The following is a 22,428-nucleotide window of genomic DNA, read 5'->3' as shown; positions in this document are numbered from 1 at the left end:
CTTCTGGGAACAGTGGAGAATGATTTCCCTGACTCTGATGGTTTCATGGGGAGGGGGGGAGGTGAAGTACATCATTTTGAGGTTTGCTTACGGGCACTAAACGAAACTGCAAGAATTGTAGAAGTAAATCAGTGTAAGTGCATGCTTGGTAGTTGGACTGCGGTAAGGTTCCCTGCTAAACTGGCAGTGTCAATTCTCCAGCTCTCCTTAACGAAACATACCTCTGTGACCTGGGAAGCAAGTGTGTTGAATGATATGATTGAGTGGCACTAACATAAAGACAACGTGGAGAGTATATATCCATGTGTCCTTTTTGCTTTTTTAGGAATTTGGAATAAGGAGGGTGATTCCCCCTTAAAAAAGAGAGAGATGGGGGGGGGGTGTTGGTTTGGGTTATTTTGTCTTTTAGGTATGGGCTGCTTTGCCAGGCAAGAGACTTAGGACCCAATCTTATCCAGCTTTCCAGTACCGGTGCAACCACAATGCAGCCCCGAGGTAAGGGAACAAATGTTCCTTTACTTGAGGAGGCCTCTGTGACTACTTCCCCACTACAGGATGCAGTGCACACCCCATTGGCATGGCTGCACCGGCACTGGAAAATTGGATAGGTTTGGGCCCTTAGCCCTTACCCAAAAAATAAAATAACTCATCTCTCACATGCTCATCTCTCTCTCTTTTTAAGGGGGAGTCTTTTTAAGGGGTGTGCACTGCATCCTTTAGTAGAGAGGCAGTCATAGTTTGTTCCCTTACTTCTGGGTTTTTTGCAGTTGCACCAGGGCTGGAAAGTTGGATAGGACTTGGCCCTCGGGTCCATGGGATTTTAGATTGAGATTTGAATGTTGTGGACTTCATTCTGTGTGTGTGGTGGTGTTATAATTTAAGGCTGGGATAAAAATGTAATGCAGGATGGAAAAATGAAAATACAGAGTGTGAACTACTGGGAATTTTCCCTGTGTAAGTTGCTCTGAAATTGTGCAGAAACAATTTACTCAGGGCAACTTCTGTCTCTCCCTCCCAGAACCTCAGCAGAACTGGCACTGTTGAAAGGGCAGTATTGGGAGAGACCAATTAACGTGTGAGCCAAATAAAGAGCAGCTGCAGGCCCCATCTGGCCCACGGGCCTTATGTTTGACACCTCTGCCACATACCTTAAAAATTTTTTTAAAAAATTCCATTAAACTGTAGCATAAGTTCAAGTTTGTCAACCCAGAATGCATTACCTGGAAACTGCAACTTGAACTGAGTGTTCAAACATGCCTAACCTGGTGCCCAGTTTCAGAAGACTCCTGGCCGATTTTGCCCTGTGTACAAGGATATGATGGAACTCAAGTGTGGGTCCAAGGTGAAAATATATTCTGTGCCTTGCCCACTTACCTCCACAATTAGTAGCCCTAAATTTCATGGTTGTTTTTTTTCCCCTTTGATCGGATCTCGCCACGTTTAGAGGCTGAGCTTGTGGAGAGGCTCAGCAGGCGTCAGTCCATGGGAGAGCTGTAGCTAATAGAGAAAAGAGAGGTGCAAAGAAATTTTCCTATTCAACCAAATAGTCTCGAGCACAGTGTCAGGCTCACCCATTGAGGTGAAAGCTGAATTGCTTTTTCGTTCAGCGCCACAGATAAAACACGATTGACACATAGCTAATTCTGCAGTCTGCCCACTGTATATCTGTGATGCTGCATAACAGAAAACTACATCTTGAGACAAAGTGATTTTTCCCCTTGTCTCTCCTTTCTCTCTGCCCTCTTTCTTTATGAATAGTGCTTCGCTTTTCCTCCAAACCATGCACTGAACACTCAGCTCTCATTCCCTTTTCCTCCCCCTGTTCAGTCTGTTGACATGCCCCAGCCTACCCCATGGAATGTTAGCTTCTTGGGGAAGCAGGCTTCTTAAAAACTTCCCTCCCTCCTTCATTGTTTTGAGGCTACAAGAATTGCCACTTTATCTTAGAATGAGGTCAGTATTCCATGATTTTTTGGTTAACCTTTGCTTTCTGGAAGTGACCAGGAAATGCCTTTTCACCTACGATATATTTGAAGAAAAAGCAAAAGAGCTTGTAAAATGTGTCTGTCTTCCTTAGGTAATGCTGGTGTCTGTTTCAGAAGTTCAGGAAAGGTAGCCTTGCTTCAGCTGTGCATCAGGGCACTGGTGATCCTGGTCCCTGCACTGCCCGAGGTCAGGATCACAGAATGCCTCCCCCCCCAAGTTAAATGCCTCCCCTTTGGAGGTCACGGGAAGGCCTTAAACATCGCTTCCAGTTTTCAAACAAAAACCAGAAGTGAGCTTTAAAGGCCCTCCAGGCCTCCGAAACCACATGTGGCTGTTCTGGTCCTTTTGAAGGCCCCCAGATGGGGTGAGGAAGGTGGCAGGGGGTGAGGAAGACACCCTGGTCCCTGCAGGTGTGGTACCGCAGGGCATTTCCCTTCCTTGACCCCCCTAGGTACACCAGTGCATCAAGGGGAATCCAGAGAGGGCTTGGAATGGCGGTGATCCTCATCCAATGCACAGCCTTCTCTTGAGCAACCCAGAGGTGTGTGATAAAGGAAGAGTTTGGGGGGCTGCCCAGGGTAGTAAAATTCTTCTTGGCAGCTATGCTGGTAGTGCTGTTTGGTTATCTATTATTCACATGTCTATCCTACCCTTCTGCCAAGGAGCTCAGGGCAGTGTATATGGTTCCTTCCCTCCTTTTATTCTCACAATAACTCTGTGAGGTAGGTGAGACTACTGTGAGTGTGTCGCTGGCCCAAGGTCACCTGGGAAGCTTCATGACTTAGCAGGGATTTGAGCCTGGTTCTCCCAGTTTCATTGCCAAAATTGCAACACCATCCAGTACCCTGACACTGCAGGACTAGAAGGTTGCATTGAAGTATTGTGGGTTAAAAAATGACAGACACTGTCATGGCCACGAAGAAGAGCTTCAGGCCATGGGCCCAATGTTCGAGGGGAGCGGAGTCCCAGAGTCAGTGGTGGCTCCTGCTGTGTCCCATTGCAGCTGCCCAATGCCTTGTGTAGATTTCTGACCTTTTCTCCATTGTGGCTCCTTATTGCTCAGTGACCTACCAGAACACCTTAGTGAGGCCTCCTTACTCTCTTCTCCTCCAAATCCTCCATTTTCATGAAGTCTTTGGCACATCTCTTTACTCACTTGTTGGAAAAGAACATAGCCTAAGTCCTGGGTCCGCTCCCTAGGATCTTCGAATAGGGCCAGAAAGACTGCTGTGTTAAAAATCTGGAGAGCCGTTCCTGGACAGTAGTCCGCTTGACAAACCAGCATTACGACTTGGTATAAAAGTTTCCTACAGCAGAGGTTCCCAAACTCACAGAGGCCATGGCACCCTTCGCACTCATAGGGGCTCTAGGCAGCCTTTTCTTCCCATGCTGATATCACATCTCATGCTATTCTTGTGAGATCTTGTCTGTTCTCATGAGATTTTGCATGATGGCCTGGCAAGCCAGGAAGAAGAGACTAAGTGGAGCGTTCCCCAGTGCCCTGGGGCACACCATGGTGCACACTTTGGGAACCTCTGCCCTACAGACACCATGTAACTCAGTTGGGTGCATATTGTTCCCCTAATTTCCACCTGTGTGTCAATTGTTTAAAAAGATTATAAGCACCTTGCTGTGAACACTTGCCTTTCTGTGGTTACAGAAGTTTTCCGTTGTTGTTTACTCAGTAAAATACAGTGCAAGATGAGGATCCTGTATAAATAAATGAGTTGCAATAATCTGTGTATTCTTGTTGTTTCCAAAACCTTGTCGGAATAGGATTCATTAAAAAAAAAAGACTGTAGTGATTCAAATCTTGGACCGCTGCCCATTTGTGGCTGTTGCTCACAGAGTCCTGAAAATGATGAATCCAAAGAGAGAACGGGGGAGATGGCACTCGAACAGAGAGAACGGCTGGTACAACCGCTTGGCACGAGAACAGCTCATTTAGTACTAATGTGGGATTCATGACTAAATCACAGACTTAAAAGAGGTCACATGCCATGCGACAGATTTCTTGTAGAACAATCTTGATAATTTATTCATCAAGATGGTGCCTGGAAGGATATGACAGTGGGGAGGAGAAGAGGAGATTTGTACAAAGCAGGATGTTGGGAAGGTGCAGTAGAATTATAATGCACTCGGTGGTATTTAGGGCAGGAGGTAGTAGAAAATCTAATTAAAAAGCAGCCAAAAGTGGAAGGAAAAAAAAATGAACGTGCAAGACAGTGTGATGCAGGGAGCCAAATGGATAATTTGATCTCTTGCTAACGGAAATGCGAGTTAAGATGTATGAGGCCAGGCACAAGTTTGGGAAGGAAGAGGGGATAATTCCCTAACGATGAAATGGTCTTGCAAAGGATTAGAACTTGCACAGATGCAGTATTATAAGGAAGGCGGCAGACCACATTTCTTAACTGATGAATGACCAGTGCCCATCCCAAGGATTGGTGCCCCATCTGGCTTGCCACTGTGCATGGTGTAACATGACTAAATGCTATTCACCCTTGGGTGCAATTGGTTTTCTTGTGCAAGTCATCACATTTTTTGTGTGTGCATCCCTTAGAAGTACAGTCGGTCCTTGTTATCCACTAGGGTTAGGTTCCTGGAAAACCTAGTGGATACCAAACCATTGAACCTATGGGGAAACTTGGGGTTAGGTTCCTCTTCACCATACACTCTATGAACTTTATAAACCTGAATCTTCACTTAGGTTTTGAGGGCTGGGTGATAGTGATGGGTGGGATCATCAATATCTGATGCTTCTTCCATGCTGGCTATCGCTTGATGTGTTGAAGGTTGTGGTGATGATGATTTATACATTATGCTATCCCTCAATTCATTGAAGGTTGGTGACCAATAACACTTTGACGATCAGCAGAGGGGAGGGGACGCTTCACCCATCCTCCTCCTCCACCTGTCGCTGACTCTTTCCCTTGGCTTGTCCCAGCCCCACAGCAGCCCTCAGGTAGCCTTCCAGAGACCTCTCATCCATAGGGTTGTGAAGGTTCAGCTGGAGTCTTAGAGATGGTGCCCAAGATGGTGGGGCAAGTCTGGAAGGAGACACAAATGTGTCCAAAAGTTATCCACGGGCCAATACCAATGTTCATTCAATGTGGCACCAGCACAGTATTAGTGGATAATGAGGTGATTGGCAGTTCTGCCCCTTGGAGATAAGTGAATTTGCAGATAGCAAATTCCTGACTGTAGTCAGGCAAGAGTTGCTATATTCAGGATATTTGTCTGCTACTACAAATATTCAGTTTCCTTTTTTAACTGTGGCATTGATAACCTTGGGCATCAGTTGTCCCATGAAAGGTGACCAGGGTACAAACATATACATATGGGAGCTTTGGGGATGTAGTACATCTTGAATTCACCTTTCTAGGATGTGCAAAAAAGGATGAGGAGGAAGCTTCCTCTTTTTAATGTTGGCCTCAAATGTCCTGGTTTGTTTTTCTCCTAAGCACATGACCAGGTCTTGACACGCTCTCACGGCTTGTGAAAATTGGCCCCTGCTAGAGGCTTCCGGGGTTTTCCATTTCGGCACTGCAAGTGGCTGCTTCCATCGATGCAGATGACATTGGCATAAGAACAAGCGCTCCTATCAGGATCTCCAGCTGTTCCAGGCACGCTTGGCTTGCAGGCACGCTCAGCAAAGAGCCCCTGGTTTGAAACTTGGAATGTGCCATCTGGCAGGAAGGAGAAGGTGATAAAGTTCAGAGCCATGACAACAGCATCTGCACAGTCGCTCTGCTGCTCCTCTCGTCACTTGGCTGGAGGAGGGGGCTGGCCGAAATATTGGTGAGAGCGTACAAGGGGACAAACGGCCCCAGCGCTCCATAGTTTCTCCAAACAGGACCTGCTGTCGCCACCACAGTTCATATGCAAAAGTGACCATAGAGGCAATTCCCCTAGAGCGTTGGTAGCTCAATGGCAGAGCACCTGGTTGGCACACAGGTGATCTCAGGTTCAATTTGTCCAGGTAGTGTTGGAAAAGAGTCATCTCTGAAATCCTGCCAGTCACCAGAGAGGTTGATGTACTGATGATGTGACTCAGGATAAGATGGCCTAGTACAGTGCTTCTCAAACTGTGGGTTGGGACCCATTAGGTGGGTTGCAAGCCCATTTCAGATGTGCTATCATGTGCAGGAAGGCTCTGCTGCACTGGCTGCTAATGAAGAGCCCCACTGGATCAGGCCAAGGACTCATCAAGTCCAGCATCCTGCATCTCACAGTGGTCCACCAGGTGTTTCAGGGAATGCACAAGTCAATGAAATTGTATCCTGTTGACCTTCCCTTGCATCTGACCTACTGAGGTAGCCAGTTTCTAAAACCAAGGAGTTGCACAAACCTATCACAGCTTGTATCCTGTGATGGACTTTTCTTCTAGAAATCTGTCCAATCCCCTTTTCAAGGCATCTAGGCCAGATGCCATTTCCACATCCTGTGGCAAGGAGTTCCACAGATGAATTACATGCTGGGTAATGAAATATTATGCTTTATTTCTAAGAAATAAAGTGCTTTATGGTTGCTGGGCAGCACCATGCACTTGTTGGAACACATGTCCTGCTGGTGCTTCCTTTCCATAGGGTTGGGCTACAAATCTAGACCGGGTAAGATGCCCTAATTATCCATGAGATATTTCCAAGATTGTTTTCGATGAGCCTTGGGCCTTGTTTAAACTGTCTTTTTTAATGCACCAAAGTAGTTGTGGGCTTGCTTTTTGCCCCCATGGATTTAATGTCTTGAATGAGTCTTCTGAATGGCCTGACACACGTCAGGATTGCAAAACAAGCAGCTTGAGAAAATGGCAGAAGTGAGTTGAATCCATGCTGTAGTCGAGCAGTGAATTTGGACACATGGCAGACCATCTATGACAGGAGTCTTCACCTTTCTGAGATCTGGGACCCAACCTTTTACCCGATCCTGAAACCCAGACCCCCCCTGTTTCAAGTGTTTGCCATATATATCTGTCTTTTCTCTATCTCTTCTCCATACATATCCACCATGTATATTCACTAGGACAGTGGTTCTCAAACTTTTAGCACCAAAACCCACTTTTTAGAATGAGAGTCTGCCAGGACCCATCAGAAGTGAGGTCATGACCGGAAGTGACATCATCAAGCAGGAAAAATTTTTAACAACCCTAGGCTGCAATCCTACCCACACTTACCCAGGAGTAAATCCCACTGACTATCGTTGCTAAAAGTATATAATCCTGTTCAAAATACAGATCTGTAACATTTCCCCAAATGCAGTCTCATACCAGGGTCGCATCAAGTCTAATAGATTAAAAATAAAATATTGAAATGCATGGGGACCCACCTGAAATTGGCTTGAGACCCACCTAGTGCATCCCAACCCACAGTTTGAGGGAAAACTGCACTAGGAAATCAACTCATTAAAGAAATGCTTGTGTGAATCCACCCTTTTGTGGCTGTGTTCGACAAGCCTGCTGAAAATAAATCCAAGACAAAGTGACTGAATGGGGACTTACCTTGAGGCCATTCATGCTGTCACCAGCTCCAAAGTGTTCCTTGGTGTAAACTCCTGAGTACTCTCCTAGCATAAACTAGGAAAGCTTGTCTTGATGATCTGGGAGCTGTGCCTTTGTTCACAGAAGAACTAGTCACAGGTCTGTTGTAGCAATGTGGCTTTAGCGTACCTTGGAAAGACGATGCTTCTACAGCAGTGTTTCTCAAACGGTGGGTCGGGACCCACTAGGTGGGTCTCAAGCCAATTTCAGGTGGGTCCCCATTCATTTCAATATTTTATTTTTGATAGATTAGACTTGATGCTCCCCTGGTATGTGACTGCATTTGGGGACATGTTATAGACTTTGTTCTTTTAACAAGCTACTATGCATATTCGTTTAACAATGATAGTAAATGGGGTTCAGTCTGTTCTGTGGAGCAGAGCCTGTACTCTGTGGTCTGTTGCATCACAATTGCACTGCTGAATGGCTCAGCCAGCACATGTCCTGCAACATCCCCGGGAGCTTGTTGCGATGCCCACTTTGGTAATCTCTGCCTTAAATATAATGTGGCTACCCCCCTTGCTTCTTGTGAGGTGTTGTTCTCTCCAAGTGTGACTTGTGGCTTCTCTTGTGCTATGGAGATGGAGCTGCTGATGTCTCGGCTGTCCCTTCCAGCTGAGCTGCCACTCCTGTAGATCTTCTTGTCTGGTCTTCTTCTGAAGCCATCCCTGCCCATGTTAAACACCACCTATGTGAAGTACTTCCTTCACTCTGTCCTGAATGATTCCAAGTTATATTATTATGAAGACTTGGGGGGGGGGGGAATAAACTTCTTTCTGTCCATTTGCATCATGTCACAATGGAATTCTGTGTTAACATGTCTCAACACCCCCATCCTGTGGGGCCTACAACTTTGGAAGAGTTGGAAGCCAGTGCACTACAGTGGATTGTGTTGAACCAGAGAGACTTGAGTTAAAATCCCCAATTAGCCATGGAGCTTTCTGGATGACCTGGGATAAATCCCTGACTGTGTAAACTACCTTGCAGAGTGGTTTGGAGAATAAAATGTACTATGTACATCACGCTGAGCACCTTGGAGAAAGGGAGAGATACAGTTGGGATAAATAAAACCAAATAAACTTCTGTGGTTGTCGACTTGTCAGCTCCTGCCTCCCTATCTGTGCACTGACCCATGAATTGTTACAACAAAGTCTTATGTTGACTTAGCAAAGAGTAGAACATGTAGCTGTCTTGATTTATTTTTTTCCCCCAGTTCTCTTTCTACCTTCTGGCCTCTGTGCCATATCCCTCTTTGCTTTCTGAACTGTGTCAATGTGTTGGCCGGATGCTTGCTCGTTTCCACAGCTTAAAATAATTGTGAGATTATAGCACTGAGCTGAAAATGCAAGAGTGTTGTGGAAGTGTGGGACGCAGACCATACAGAGTCTTCTTAGCAGCGCTTATCTATACACGCCATCATACGGATGCCAGTTTATTCTATCTGCAGAATCAAATTACAAAGCTTTGCCTGGAATGTAGCTCTTCAGCTGCCTGTCTGAAAGTGCCAATTGGATTGTATTGGCACCACCAGCAACTCAGACTGTCCAATTCACAACCAAATATCTCCTCTGAAGTCTTCTGCTCTTCACATACTGTCTGTATCAATTGATAGCATCCAGGAGCATAGTTCAGTGGCAGAACATGAGTTTTATGTTTGCCGGGTTCAAAAATAAACCCCAGCATGTCCAAGTAGGACTAAGAAAGACCTCTCTGTCTGAAACCATGAGAAACCACTGTCAGTCTGTGTACAGCAATGGTTCTCAAACGTTTTAGCACTGGGACCAGCTCTTTAGAATGACAGTCTGTCAGGACCCACCAGAAATGATGTCATGGCTAAGTGACTTCATCAAGCAGGAAAATTTTTAACATCCCATACGACAAAACCAAATCTAATTAAGTAAATTACAATAAGTTTAAAAATGTATTTAAAGTACAGAAAAATCCTCCCAAGCAGTTGCTGTTGTCCTTCAAGCATTCCCAAGGCTGTGATCCTATTCACACTTACCCAGGAGTAAGCCCCATTGACTATCATTGTTTAAAGCATATACGTACATAGTAACAAAAGTACAGGTCTGGAACATTTCCCCAAACGCAGTCACATACTGTGGTAGCATCAAGTCTAATATATTAAAAATAAAATGCACATTGAAATAAATGGGGATGTGCCTGAAATTGGCTTATGACCCACAGTTTGAGAAACGTTGGTGTAGAGAATTGCTAGATAGATTAATGGCGAGACATGGTACAAGGTACATGGTACATGGTCCTATGTCATTAGCTACCCTGTTGATCATGTACAATGTTTATTCTATGCATGCCTACATGGAAGTAGTGTTCAGTGGAGTTTAATTCCCAGGAAAGCAGGTATAGGATTGCACCTTTGGCTTTATCTTTCCTTCCCCGAACGTTTGCTTCCAGTATTCAGTCCATCACCAAGTCCTGGGATCTGTAGTTTCTCCAGTACTACTGGGAGAAAGGGAGATGTCCCTGTCTCTCAGCTCTCCTACCACCTTAGCAACAACCAAAATCACTGAGAGAACTGGGAGGGAGGCAGGCATACTGGAGAAGAACTTTCAGGCCTGTAATAATAGCCTAGACTAGTAATATTGGACTATGCAGTCATTGCAAGCCTCTCAAATTCATATTTCTGACCCAGGAATACAGATTTGGGTGTCCCACTATTTTCTGACACTGAATCTTCCATTTCCAGCCATGCTACTCCTAACTTCAGTGCCAAAAGATTACCATGTTTAGACACACAGATGGAAATCGGCCCCAAAGCACTTTGTCTGTGAACTGCAGCAATCAAAGGAAATGTTGGGGGGAAGGACTTCCTCCTGTAGGCTGTGATTTTTTCTGACTTTCATGGCAGCCTTTCAAGAATTCGACAAGAATAAAATAGCTTTCTTACAAGTGGTATTTCTGAGTAGCTACTCTCAATTGTATAAAAAGGTTCTACTTCTGCTTCATTCATTGCTGTAGCTGTTCAGATTGCCCTCCCTGATCCAAGTCCAGAAAAGGACAGGGTTAGAAGAGATGCAATATTCTCCTGTTATGCAGAGTTCCTACCACAATTATGGAAACTAATTTTCAGGGCCTTCGCACTATTAAGCAAAACCAGATGTGTGTATGGTTTTGTTTTTTTCCTTTTTGATGAAATGAATAAATCCTATTGTAGTATTTCTACTATCTTATAAAGCAGAAACTCCTTTGACATCTGTACAAAACTCCCTAGATCGAGCTACAATTTATTCTGTATCACTTAATACAGTAGGTAGTATATATTTTTCTACTAACATATAGGATTAGGATGTCCTCTCATTATGGTTTAATAACCACATTTGATCTGCTCCCCCCCCATCATAATTGTATTTTAATTTGGGGGCACAAAATTGGTGAGTGTTTCAAAGAAAGGGGGGCATTAGAAAGTTTTACTGGGAAGTAATTAAATCTAGAAGGGCATGTTTCTCAAACTGTGGGTTGGAACCCACTAGGTGAGTTGCAAGCAATTTCAGGTGAATCTCCATTCATTTCAATATTTTATTTTTAATACATATATTAGACTAGATGCTCCCATGGTATTTGGGGAAATATTACAGACCTGTACTTTTAAGAAGCTACTATGTATATGCTCTTAACAATGATAGTAAATGGGACTTACTCCTGGGTAAGTGTGGATAGGATTACAGCCTAGGATTGTTACAAATTTTCATGCTGGATGATGTCACTTCCGGTCATGACATCACTTCCAGGGTATTCTGACAGATTCTCATTCTAAAAAGTGGATCCCGGTGCTAAAAATTTGAGAACTACTGTAGTAGTACTATCTCTTGGGTTTGGTTGTGAGAGAAACACAAAGATTTTTTGGGAAGGATGATTGCTTTTAAACGTAAGTAAAACAAGTATTTGGCTTTAGAGGTTTTATTTCAGCCAAGGGATGGCACATCATAAGGCCAACTGAGGCAGTTGTCTCAAGCAGCAGACGGCACTCACCTCTGTCCACCCACTTACCTCCACTGCTTCTCCACTGATTTCAGAGTTAGCTTCAGACCTGTGTACTTTCCCTCACTACGCCTGAATGCATATCAGTGTTTACATGCCTGCATGACTAGCCCCTTATTTACTTGGTCAGTCTTCTTTATTCTCAGACCTGGCAAATAAATGTTTTGTAGCAGCAAAATTGGAATTTCTTAACTTTTTCCCCCTAAAAACAAGAGATACCCAATTTATTTGTTTGTTCATTTATTTATTTATTATTAATATAAATAAATATTATATTTTATAATATATAATATATATTATATATTTCTTTACCCGGTGTATTGATGTTCATCCATCATTTTTCAAAGACCACCTTGTCCTCTAACGGGCTATAAGAGTTGGGGGAATGTCAAGACTTGCGCGTGAATTGGATTACAGTGAAGGAGATGTGCGCCTAGTCAGCCTCACTCTCTCTTCCCAGATTCCATCTTGCTGTAATGGCAGGACAAAAGTCAAGACGGTTGGAGATGAGCTGGGTGCAGTGGTTTACCAGGGTGTCTTCGTGTCTTGCCATGCTCTTAGTGTACCATGTCGCTTGCAGAAACCGCCTTCATGACCGTTGGTCCTGTTCTAGTGGGACTCATCCGCTCAATCTGCCAGAATCTGTCTTCCCATGCTCGGGATTGACAAATCCCTAACTCACCAAAGGTCAATGACCCGACTGCTACCCTCAACCTAGTTTAGCCAGCCTGTTGAAGCTGTTGCCAGGGTGTGGCCGCTGTGCATGCTATAGCTCCTGGGAGCCACAGGTGAGAGCTGAGTGACAGGTGGGGACCAAAGGTGGACGAACTGTCCAGAAAGGACACGACATGCCCCTACACCAGAGGTGCACCCCTCCCTGAACACCCATATGGTATACACCCCATATACCCAGTGTATAATTGGTCTGTGAAACTCCTTGCCACAGGATGTGGTGATGGTATCTGGCTTAGATGCCTTTAAAAGGGGATTAGACAAAATTCTGGAGGAAAAGTCCATTACAGGTTGCAAGCCATGATGGGTTTGTGCAACCTCCTGATTTGAGAAGTGGGCTACCTCAGAATGCCAGATGGAAGGGAGGGCACCAGGGTGCTCCCTGAGGCATCTGGTGGTCCACTGTGAGATCCAGGAAGATCCAGGTGGATCCAGGAAGCTGGACTAGATAGGCCTTTGGCCTGATCCAGTGGGGCTCTTCTTACGTTCTTATTTTCATGCAGCTGCCTTTCCAAACAACCACTCACAAATATGGGTAATTTTTATTTCTGTTTTAGTTTGTTGCTCACTCACCCAGCTGTCTTCTGACTTTTTTTTTTTGCAGCGTGAGTCTCTGACATTAGAAATGTTGAGTATCCTTGCTGAAATGGGCTTGTGCATTTCGTTTTGTATTTATTTTTAATGTAACCTTTATACATTCATACATTTGTGTGTGGGGGTGAGTAAGATGAATGCTTAGGATTCCTGTTCTCTGAAACATGTTTAGTTTAAAAAAAAAAAAGAAAAAAAAAAGATGGTCCTTGAGGAACCAAGGAAAGAAGCCATTAATTCACCATGGAAATATTTTCACTGTCATCTTTCCTAGCTTGTCATCTGGTCCTCAGGCCACAATGGCACTGATCCAGTGGTGTGTCATGGCTGTGAGCTCATAGGAAGGGCCTTTTTCCTTCTCAAATGCTGGGACTTCTACTCTAAACATGTGATAACGAATGACTTTTTATATCCTGCACATAACTCTGTTCATGTAAAGCAGTCTCTTCTTCCTGGCTCGGCTGGGCTCTGCCATATTGAATCGCACAAAATCACATGTGATTCAAGATAGCAATGCCCAAAACTTGCAAGATTTGGGCACCACCATCTTGGATCACATGAAATGTTGTGCGATCCAAGATGGTGGCACCTGGGAGACCAGTAGGAGGGGATGTCCCATGGCACCTCTGTGAGTGACGCATACTTTCAGCACCTCCAATGTAAAGGGATGGGTCAGGCACAACTTCTGCCATAATGTGCAGAGGGTGAGATTCTAGAAGCGAAAGCTAAACTGAACAAGGTCTAACAAGAGGTAAGCAGTGGGATAATGCAGAATAGGCAGCATTCAGCATAGGCTGCCCCACATGTCCAACTGAGGGATTTTTACAATTGAAAGAAGGCTCTATCTTTCAAGAGCCACAACAAATTCAGATGTTTCGTTCTGATCTGGCCTCCATCCTGGCCTCCATCCTCCCACGCTCAGAGCAGATGGAATAGCTCGGCTTCAGCTTGTCAGCTGCTTCAAGGTCGCACGGTGCCGTGGCCTCGAACTGGCGACCTTGTGGATGTTATCTTCAGGCAAATGGAGGCTCTACCCTCTAGACCAGACTTCCTGCCTCTTGTAGGCAGCAAGAAAGCCATTTTCATCTCTCTTGGCAGCTGTTTGCACTCCGCATCCTTCCCAAGGGAGGATCACTGCCTGCTTTGAGAACTGCCATCCTAAGCAAGTAATAAAACAGATGTGACGTCAGTGTTGGCGCTTTGGCTTGGAGAGCGGACAGAATCTCTGCTACCCCTCGCTTTGGGAAACGGCTCAGACTGTGACTTACTGTTCCCTCCCTGGAGAAAGAAATCGAATGCCATTTCTGAAACGTTCTCAAGGATTTCATCAGAGGCTCAGATCTTCTGATGCTAAGCTTTCATTTTAAAGAGCCACTGGTGGGCTACAAGAAGCACTTTAGTGAGCTCCGGAGAGGGTGTTTTTCATTTCCTGCTCTAAACTGCAGTGCGGTGTAATAGCAAACAGCTGCTGTGCTCCCTCCCACAGGTAGTCGTGTCTCAACAATGAGCAAAATCAGGCCTGTCTATAGAGTGGCCCATATGCTCCTTTTTTCCTGTGGAGGAGCAGCAAAGGAAGGCTGTGCACACCTCTGGAAATGCCACTTCAAATTGAGTTGGGTTTTTTCATCTGTCTGCGGCGTCCCCTCTGCCGTGCTGCCCAGCAGCTCTCTTTTTGCAGCATGTTCAGGCACCGAGCTTTTGGAATCAGGATCTGTGGTCTGGAGCAATGGAAGGAAGAGCTCACATAAGGCAGGAGATTGGCATTTTAACCGGTATTCTGTAATCCATGATAGATTACATGGTAATGATAAAGAGATGCTCTTTACATTCTCACATAACACCAGAACCAGGGGACATCCACTAAAATTGAGTGTTGGGAGGGTTAGGACAGACAAACGAAAATATTTCTTTACTCAGCGTGTGGTTGGTCTGTGGAACTCCTTGCCACAGGATGTGGTGACGGCATCTGGCCTGGACGCCTTTAAAAGGGGATTGGACAAGTTTCTGGAGGAAAAATCCATTATGGGGTACAAGCCATAATGCGCAACCCCCTTTTTTTAGAAATGGGTTATGTCAGAAGGCCAGATGCAAGGGAGGGCACCAGGATGAGGTCTCTTGTTATCAGGTGTGCTCCCTGGGGCATTTGGTGGGCTGCTGTGAGATACAGGAAGCTGGACTAGATGGGCCTATGGCCTGATCCAGTGGGGCTGTTCTTATGCTTAATCCAAAAGTCTGTCTTTGTGCAACATATAGAACAGGGATGTCAAACACATTCATACAGAGAGTCGAAGTTTGCATTCATGGTGCCTGCTGAGGGCCGGGAGTGATGTCATTAAGCTGGAAGTGTCATCATTAGGCAAATGATGTCCAGAAATATGCACTCTGTTCTCACATAGAAACTCATTACCTCCAAATGACAAAAGAGAAAATGTGCAGATCTTGCTCATGTTTTCAAGATATGAAAGAGCCCAATTATCATGCTGGGAGAGCCCAGTTATAACAGGGGCCAGATAAGTTGCTTCTGGGAGCCACATCTTGCTCATGAGCCTCATGTTGAGTGTTGGGAGAGTTAGAACAGGCAAGAGAAAATATTTCTTTACTCAGCGTGTGGTTGGTCTGTGGAACTCCTTGCCACAGGATGTGGTGATAGCGTCTGGCTGGACGTCTTTAAAAGGGGATTGGACAAGTTTCTGGAGGAAAAATCCATTACGAGTTACAAGCCATGATGTGTATGTGCAACCTCCTGATTTTAGAGATGGGTTATGTCAGAATGCCAGATGCAAGGGAGGGCACCAATATGAGGTCTCTTGTTATCTGGTGTGCTCCCTGGGGCATTTGGTGGGCCGCTGTGAGATACAGGAAGCTGGACTAGATGGGCCGTTGGCCTGATCCAGTGGGGCTGTTCTTATGTTCTTATGTTTGACACCCCGGGGTACACCATGGTGCAAGCTTCATGTATAAATAGCCTCAAATGATTGCCCAATTATAACAGGGACAGATAAATTGCTTCCAGGGCCTGCACTCAGCCCATGGGCCTTATGTTTGACACCCCTGGTGTAGCACATTGCAGTTCATCATTGTGTAAGTTCACTATGTCAGGGGTTTTTAGCAGCTTCGAAGGAGAGTGGCCATGAGATTTTTGGCACAGGAAAACGGTGCTGAATTAGATTAAATGCTTTCTACCTCTGGGCTATGGTCCTGATCTTTGGATCCAGCTATGAAGCAGCTGCTACATTAAAATAAAAACAACCCCAAACTAGATGTTGGCATCCTTCAGTCTCGGAAGACTATGGTATCATGCTCTGAATGGTGGTTCTGGAACAAAGTGTCCTCTCCAGTGCGCGAAGCCTGGGTAAAGTAGGTATGGAGGATAGGCTGTTACCCATGCAGCAAATCCCCCCTCTCCATGTCGCTGAAATGGTCCAATGGAAAGGCAGAGGCCAATATGGTTGGTTCCAGCAGCGTCGCAGGAGTTTCCAGAACGTGACCGTGTTCAGCCATGAACTGCCTCAGGGACTCCGGCTCCGGATTTTGCCTCCAGGTTGACTCCTGAAGCCTTTTCCATAACTGGATGCAGCCACAAGGCAGTGGAGGTTTGGGATCAGAGTTTTCCTTCTCTCAGATGAGCTGCCTTCCCAGGCTGACGAGTCCCATCTACCCGGTGGCTGTTTAGTCGCCTCTTACGACAAGTACAGCCAAATGGAGGGCCTATTCTTATCCCCCAGGGGAAAAACTGGATGGGAAAAACAGGGGAAAAACTAGATGGTGGCCTGTTTTAATGCCACGCTTTGCTTCTTCCTCATTTTGCATTTTTTCTCAGATCAGGCCCTCTTTAAAGAGGGGCTGGATTGCCCATTATACCAAGTACTCTTCAGAGCACAACTATAACCTAATTACAGATATGGTCTATTGAGTTATTGTTTTGGGGTCTCTTGATATGAGTTGATAGAAGTTGATTGGGGAGGGATTTAATTGTTTTTGAATTATATTTTTTCTATGTTGAATTGTTAGTAGCTCTCGTGCTCTCCTCATGCTGTTGTGGAGAGTCACTTTTGGAGCCCAAAGTAATTGTAGAAAACTGGCATAGAAATATGAAATGAAAAAAAAAATGTGTCAAGGATTTTTGCAATATTTCAAGCAAAGCTGCCTGAGTACCACACTGTATGTTTAGCTTGATATGGAGATAGACATCCTTGTGCAAGTTTCTGTACAAATATCCTGAGAAGAAATTAGGGCTGCACCCAATTCCTGCTGGTCTTAATGGCTTGGGACAAAAGGAGTGCTTTTGTCTCTCTTAAATGTTCCCTTTTCATGGTTGCTTGTAACAGTTATCAATCATTATTTTGTTTCTGTGCTATTGTGTCACCATTTTTTAAGACTCCTGTAAAATCAGTTAATCAGGGGGTCAGACATGTGATGGCACCATGATGCTGTCTGCCAATCACCTTGATGATGAGGGCAAACCAAAGCCAATTCAGAGTGAAGGCAATTAAATGCCACAAGCATTTTCCTCACTCTGAATGGGCTTAGGTTGCCCTTGGTCTATTTTGTTATTCAGTGGTTGCCAAACTGTGAGTTGGGACCCACTGGTGGGTCACCAATGAGTGATGGAAAGATCAGATAACTTTGCCTCAAACCCTGAGGCTATTCAAAAATGAGATACTGTAGCTGCTAATCACCCTGCAAAGAGCTCAGATCCTGCAGTTTGCAAGCATGTGTAAATATAGAGTTTTAAATTTGAGGGTCTCTTTTCTGGTTATTATTACTTATAAATAAATAAATAAATCTAGAAAGAAACATTTATTTATCTCCTTTTTTTAAAGTGTGGCAAACCTAAGTGGGTTCTGATTTGAGTGTCATTTTAAAAAGTGGGTCCCAGAGCTAGAAATGGATCCCGGAACCACTGCTATATAGCACTGTGACTCTGAAAGGTGAATATTTTCTTCCTTTTTCACCCAGTCCCTGAAACTTTGCTGAAGGGTGCGTAGGAGGCCTTTTGCTACTGGGAAAAGTATTCTTAAAAAGCCATTTTTCCCATTTGGGCTCAGAATGAATAAAAATGGCATGTGAGACTTTGTGAGTTCACTTCCATCAGTGCATGTGAGAATGTGCAATGCCCCCCATTGTTTCTGACCACTTGCAACCTGCTGCACAGAGCTATATCTGTACCATGGCCAAAATATCTCCAAAACCCCACATGTGGTGTTTTGCAAATAGAGTGCTCATTTCAGCTTCCAACTAGTTTAAACTGGTGGCACCCAGTGAGAAAAACTTGACTGGTTCTCCATCCCTCTGTTTCCCCCCCCCCTTTATTCCTTTACAGAATGAAAAGAAACTAGGTCTCGAAAAATGAGTAAAGGAAACTGTGCTGTATATTTCTTTTTAACATACTGTATGACTGGGAAGAGCAAGTACTTGCTTGAGGTGGTGGAGTCAAAATCTCAACCCTCTAAATTAAGCATCACTTGTCAATTGCGCATTACACCTGTATTCTGCCAAAGCAAATACAATTCCATATTTATTTTGTTTGTGGACAAGCTAACTCAATCAGAAGTGAGAGCAGCTCTCCGGCAAATCCCCCTGAGTCCTGCCTTCTGCAATGATTTGATTGGGCTTCTTGTATGACTCTCTTAAATCTCGACCTGATTTGATTTCTGTTTGGGTTTTTGGTTGGTTTTTTTAAATGCGTGTCTGTGGCCTGTCGCAGCACAGGAAAGGCAGAACACAAGGAAAAATCCTGCTGCATTTTAGAAGATGGGGTGGATGGATGATTGTAGTTCGGTTGCTATTTTTTCCTGTGGAGACGAAGGATTGGTGGGGGATATTGCCAGTTAAAACTAGAACAGTCAACCAATCTCAGGCCACACAACACGCAATGTGTCTCTTTAGATCTCCAGAACAAACCTAAAGACTATCCTGAGACTACCTGCCTGCAACATATTTAGTAATTTTTGGTGTAGCACAGTAGCTAACAAAATTGAGTTGTAAATTGGAACTTCCCTGGTTCAGACCTTGCCTCTGCTTGCTAACAGTTACACATCTTTAACTTGGAAGTAAGTTCCACTGCATTCCATGACTTAGGGCGCAATCCAAACCCCTTATGTCAGTGCTTTCCAGCACTGGCATAGGCGTGCCAATGGGACATGTGCTGCATCCTGCAGTTGGGTGTCACTCACGGAGGCCTCCTCAAAGTAAGGGAATGTTTGTTCCCTTTCCTCAGAACTGGAAAGCACTGACATAAGGGGTTAGGGTTGTGCCCTTAGGGCACAATCCAGCCCTTGACTTGGGCCGGCACAAGTCTCCTGTGCCCACCCAGGAGGGTCACAAACTGGCCGTAAGGCATGTTTGCGCCTCCCCAGGAGGAAGCTGGGCCAGCGCTCAGAGAAGCACCTGTTCAGTGCGGAATAGGATTGAGCCCTTATTCTTAAGTAAATTATATAGGACTGCAGCCAAGTGGCTTTGTTTGCTGCCAAAGAGGTGGCATAGATCTCAGCAGCCTGCCGCTGCATCGGGTTGCCTGGTAGTGGGTTTAGAATCCAGCCTAAGTACTGGATCCTGGCTCCACCCCAGCTTTGGCCTGGCCCACCCACGGGCCTACCCTCCCATGCCCCAGAATACCTCTGTTCCACCCTTTCTCCCCGCACTCCCCAGACCTCCATGCTGGCCCAACGTGATGGTACAAACTCACCTTTCTTCCAGCCCTACACTGCTGGGGGCGGCCTCCTGACTCTCAAGATGGTGCAAAAGTGCCATGGCAGTATACCTCTGGGACGGCCAGCCCAAGGGCTAGTTTGCATTGCGCTCTTATTTTCACAGCACAATCCAGTGCACACGTTCCTTGAATGATTCCCACTGAATTCTGCTGTCTGGTGTCTTCGTTGGGGGGTGCAGTGGTAAATAGAATACCAGTTGCAGGGGAGTGGCAGTGAGATACAAGTATCTTGTGGTTTTGGGTGCTCCCTGGGGGATCTGGTGGGCCACTGTGAGATACAGGATCTTAAACTTGATGGGCCCAGGGCCTGATCCAGCAGGGAACTTCTTATGTTCTTATGAATATGACACTCCTCTCTGAGTAGATATGTTTAGGATTGCACTATAAATTGTTTTATGGTTTATTGTTGGATTATATATTGTTATTTTTAATCTTGTACTTTTACAGTCTGGAGGATTTGACTGAAACACAGCCTAGGGATATTTTAAGTGAACAGCATAAAATAATTCCTAATCCTCATTTATGTAGCCTGTTCCGTAGTTCAGAGGAAGTCACATTGCTCTGAACAGTGGAGAGAGCCATTTAAATGAGGATTGGGATCTATTTTATGTTGTCATGTATTATCTTGTTATAACCCTTAGAACTGTCTTATAAGGTAGGGTGGGTTTGTTATCCCCGTTTTGCAGATGGGGAAGACTGAGGGGGAAAAAGAGTGGCAGCTTGCCTGTGGCCACCTGGTGAATTTGTGCCAGAGATAAGATCTGAAGTTCTCATTCACAGTTCAGCCTCTTACCCCAGCTCTCAATAAGAAACATGACACCATGCTCCCATTTTCATTTTATCTGCCAAGGTTCTCAAACTTACAGGGAGTTTGAGAACCAAGATAAGTCTTTGTGGGGGAATGGTGGTGACATGATTGCCAGGATCGCACCACTAGGGACATAGGGGCTTCTAAAAAATGTACCTTCGTCTGTATGGAGCTCTGGGGGTGTGAGGAGCCCCACGGAGCCCTCTGTAGGGCTCCCCGCACCTCAGAACACTTAAAGGAAGTGATTGTGACCCACTTTGGTTTTGCAGTGTGCAGAGGGCTCTGCAGGGCCCCTTGCTTCCTGCCCCGGAGGCTGGCACAGACTGGGGTGCATTTAAAAAAAGCTGCTCTGTCCCCGGTGGTGGTGTGATCCTGGCAGTGGTGTCATTGCCATTCCCCCCTGCCCCTTAAGGGGGCAGAGACAGTGCTTCTCAGGTTGGTGGGTCACAACCCACCAGTTTGAGAACCACTGAGTTTAGGAAAAGTGGGGGGAGGGAATAACTGTATATAGCCAGAACAGGAGCTGTGGGAGGTGTGTGAACTTGATTCCCAAGCATCTTAGCTGTTTGGAGGTGCTGAAAACCTTCTTGTGGCCTCATAAGGATCTTTTGTGTAAACAGCTGCTCTGTGAGAAATAAACAAGCAGGCAGGTCTATCTCTTCTGCTCTGCAAAGTGGAATTAGCGCATTCAAACTCAGCAGGGTGCTTTACACCTTTTCAGCAATCCGCGGCCTTGTTGTAGGCACTTGGACCCTGTTTGTCACACTACCTGGGGGTGCTTCAGACGGTGTCTTTACCACTTCTTCACTGTGCAAATGCTTCTTCTCTGCTCTCTCATCCCCCTCCTGCAAGTGTCTTTGCAAGTGTCTTCGATAAGAGACCTGTGGATCTTCTTCCTTGGCTATGCAGTTGCCTGCAAAAATTGGTGATCGTAATTGGTGTTTCTGCAGAAACCACAGGCTGGGGCTGGTGGGATCATGAAGCTGCTGTCTCTTAGTGGGGAAACACACACACTCTCTCTCACACACAGAGGTTTTTATGCATTACCACATTTTAAAGGGAAAAACCAGGTGCAAGAACCTCTTGCTACAGACTAGTGGTTCTTGCTTGTTCTTGGGGAGCCTTGAAAATGGTTGGAAGGAGCTAAGAAAGCGACGTCTCATAAGAACATAGGAACAGCCCCACTGGATCAGGCCATAGGCCCATCTAGTCCAGCTTCCTGTATCTCACAGCGGCCCACCAAATGCCCCAGGGAGCACACCAGATAACAAGAGACCTGCAAGGCTTCCTGGGAATTGTAGTTAAGAACATAAGAACAGCCCCACTGGATCAGGCCAGAGGCCCATCTAGTCCAGCTTCCTGTATCTCACAGCGGCCCACCAAATGCCCCAGGGAGCACACCAGATAACAAGAGACCTCATCCTGGTGCCCCCCTTGCATCTGGCATTCTGACAAAACCCAATTCTAAAATCAGGAGGTTGCACATACACATCATGGCTTGTACCCCGTAATGGATTTTTCCTCCATTAGCCATTGTCTCTATTAGCCATTGTTGCTGCCACTGTCATGCACAGGTCTTTAAGCAGTGGCATCGCTTGGGGTGTGCGGGCCGCCATGGGTGATGCATGCGGGGGGGGGGGCGGGTTAACCTCACAACAGGCCAGAATTTTTAAAATCTTGGTATTTTTAAATCATGTTATATATCATTTGATGCATAATTTCATGCAGAATGCAATGAAACAAACCATGTTGAAATAGCTCTATTCTATCATAGGCTATAGCCAAAAAAACCAGTGGGGGTGGAGCGATGGTGTATCACCATTCCCACTGCCAGGGTGTTGCCCTGCCCACTGAATGGGAGGAGGTCCATCATGGGTGGTGATGCGCTGGCCTCCTGTACCAGGTGACGCAACCCCTAGTGACACCGCTGTCTTTAAATGACAGCCACCCAGGGAGGATCACATCATACAGTCCACACTGCCAAACAGGACTCCATCTTCCATCCAACGTTGCTGAGCTTATGCACAGTAAATTGTGTGGCCTTTTGTTTTCTTTCTTCCG

This window comes from Tiliqua scincoides, chromosome 12 (genome assembly GCF_035046505.1).
Source record: "Tiliqua scincoides isolate rTilSci1 chromosome 12, rTilSci1.hap2, whole genome shotgun sequence".
Classification (NCBI taxonomy): domain Eukaryota; kingdom Metazoa; phylum Chordata; class Lepidosauria; order Squamata; family Scincidae; genus Tiliqua; species Tiliqua scincoides.
This window is presented reverse-complemented; position numbering follows the sequence as displayed.